This window comes from Hydra vulgaris, chromosome 08 (genome assembly GCF_038396675.1).
Source record: "Hydra vulgaris chromosome 08, alternate assembly HydraT2T_AEP".
NCBI classification, from domain to species: Eukaryota; Metazoa; Cnidaria; class Hydrozoa; order Anthoathecata; family Hydridae; genus Hydra; species Hydra vulgaris.
Genome location: NC_088927.1, coordinates 28,896,525 through 28,899,867, shown reverse-complemented (window position 1 = coordinate 28,899,867; position 3,343 = coordinate 28,896,525).

The window sequence follows — 3,343 nt, the reverse complement described above, 5'->3', positions numbered from 1 at the left end:
ATTGTCATTTTTATAGTTTTAGGAAAGCACGGTATGTTAATTTTTGGTTTACCAATAATTTCATTTAATAATTGCCATGTTTTCCTAGAATCTGTTTGACACTTTTCAAGTAGTTTATTATAATAACTAGCTTTAGCGGGTTTTTTAATTTTCTCTAACTTGCATAATTCTTGTATTCCGATTTCTTTTCAGCGCATTTTTTTTAAGTTACTTTATATATAATCGTTGTTTCCGCTTAGATGGTTTTTTAAGACCTTTACTCAACCAAGGTGAATTTATGTCTTTAAATTTAATTGTTTTTACTACTTTGGGGAAGTGTTCATAAAGAAATAAAAAAATATCTATAAACGTATTATACATTAAATTGGTATCATTTGAGGATTCTAAATCTGACCAGTCAATATTGGCTAACTCACTTTTAAAGTTAACCTGGCTATCCAAAGAAAAATGCCACCTTGTGATTGTTTTTTTTTCATTTGTTTTAATTTTATTTGAGGTATTTATTAAAATAAATATCGGAAAGTGATTCGATATAGATGTTTTAATTACTCCTTTCTTTAAGGAGATTTCGAATAAAGAATTTGTTAGTATATTATCTATTTGTGTTGCCAAATTTTTTGTAATTCGCGTTGGTTTATTTATAAGAGGAATTACACCAAATTGAAATAAATTATTGTAAAAACTTTGTGTTTCTTTACTATTTTCATAATTTAGAGCATTAAGATTAAAATCTCGTAGGATAAATAAATTCTTTTTTCTTGGAAGCTTTTCAAAATAATATTTTGAAGATGATTTGAGAATATTTCTGCTGATGTTTGTGGCGGTTTATAACAGCATGATATTAAGGTGTTTTTAGAGTCATTGTTAATGATTTCAATAGAAACGAATTCCCTGTCGTAATCAGATATGCATAGGTCGTTTCGTAATTTATACCGCAAACTATTTTTGATGTAAATTACAACACCCCCGTCTTTTTTTTCGATTTCCTCTGCAAATGCACTTTCAATTAAATAACTCTTCATAGTTATTTAATTGAAAAAGCGTGCTTTCGTTAAATTCGTCATCAGTTAACCATGTTTCGCTTAAACAAATGATATTTAAAATAAAATTGCTTTCCTCTAAGAATATTTTAAAGTTTTCAAAATTTGCTTTAGCACTTCTCATATTAAGATGAACAAGAGAAAGGCTCTCATAAGGTTTAACATCTTTTAAATACTTATTTATTTCATCTGGAAATATATAAGGTGTTTCCATATTCATTAATGAAAAGTTATCAATAAAGCTTTTGTCAAGGTCATATTTATCAAAAGTGTTTTGATCATTTATTTTAAAAACCTTATCTGAAATGTTTTCAAAAAGACTTTCGTATTCAAACGTTTTCGGATTCATTTTAAAGGGTTTCGTTATTGATATATTATCAATAAAAATATTCAAAAAATAAATAAAAATTAAGTAAACCATAAATAAAATAAGTAGAAAATTACTATTTATTTGTTTTCCACTTGCATAAAATAACCTTGTCGTATGATATATAGGCAAACAACAAAAAACTTTTTCTCTCTTAATTATTTATTAAGAGAGAAAACAATTGTGACAGAAGTCAGAAAAAAAACATATTGACTTTTTACACTCTGAAATTCAATGTTTTTATAAGAAATAAAAAATCAAGTTTAGGAGAAAGAGAGAGAAACGTACTCACTGTCTTTAACACCCCTCCCCTTGTATGGATTCGTACGTTTTTGGGTCATCCCCCTTCCCCCATACCTGCGTACGTACTTTATGGATGGCCCCTAAGTAGAACTCAATAAAATAAAATAAATATTTTTTAAACCTCGTGTTTATAACAACAATTATTATAAAGTAGCAAAGGCGCAAACTAGAGTCGTAACAAAAACGCAAATTGGTAAATTAGGCTCAAAACTTATAGCAAAAACGTAAAGATATTCCAGATTGTTTTTAACAGAGTTAATAAAGCAAAGCAATATCAACCAGAAAAGAGTAGATAAAATACAGGCGAATGTTTATAAACAGAATAAATACCAAATAATATATATTTTTTCAGTTATTTAGGTGCTCCAAAAGGTTCGAACGGTTTTATTACAGAGCGATAATGTTGGCGCTAATAAAATTACGACCAGAGTCGGCTCTGAACCACGGACCTCCTGTTCTGACGCCGAAATTCTAACCACTACACCGCGGCTGCATATATTTTATATACATGCTAATGTATTATATAGTATATTTTATATACATGCTAATATATTATATAGTATATTTTATATACATGCTGATATATTATATAGTATATTTATATTCAAGCTGATATATTATATAGAATATTTTATATACATGCTGATCTATTATATAATTTATTTTATATACTGATATATAATATACTATATTTATATACATGTTGATATATTATATAGTATATTTTTTATACATACTTATATATTATATGGTATATTTTATATTTATGGTGATATATATATATTATATTAACCCAGCTCCATTCACTTTAACTCGGCGTTTATTCTTAGCTTTTTGTCTGTTAAGGATTTCTGTGAACTTGTTTCCACTCCTCTTTCATTACTATAAATATCGTTCTTATTTAAATAGTAAGATTTTCCAATGCAACATCGAAAACCTAACATCAGAAGTGGATCGATAGCCCCTCTTCCTCTATAACTTTGGGGCTTAGTTCTATAGGCGGTCCATATGGTGGGTAGGGGGTTGAAATAAGTTTTACTTTTTTTTATATATACTCTAGCCCTTTACTAAACTAATTTGTTCCTTTCGCCACCCTGCGTCGTTATTTAAAGATATCAAGATTAGGATTGAAAACTTAAGGAAGAGAAAAACAAAAATTTAGTTTTAATTACTATTTATTCAAAAAAATGACGTTTATAACTTAATTAAAAATAACTTAATTCAAGAATAAAGTTGAAGACTAAACGTTGTAGCAAGTGATGGCCACATTGACTATCCGTTATGTGCTTCTCGTTTTATATTTGAAACTTTATTTGCATTGCTCTAGAAAATACAATAAGATGAGCTTTTAGAAAATACATAAGCATTGTTTATTAAACACTAATAAATTTTATTAATTAATACTGTAACATAACTAGCTTACCTTTAATAACTAGCTGTACGCCATAAAGAAGCAAGATGATTACTCATTGCACTTGAATCTATAGCTAAACCAGACCAGCATATGAAAATATTTGTACTAGAGGTTTTTATTTTGGGCCTAATTTTGTTAACAAATATTGCCAACCATTCAAATTCACTAGGTTTAAAATAATTTCCATTTCACCATAAGTTGCAAATGTTTTATGATTTT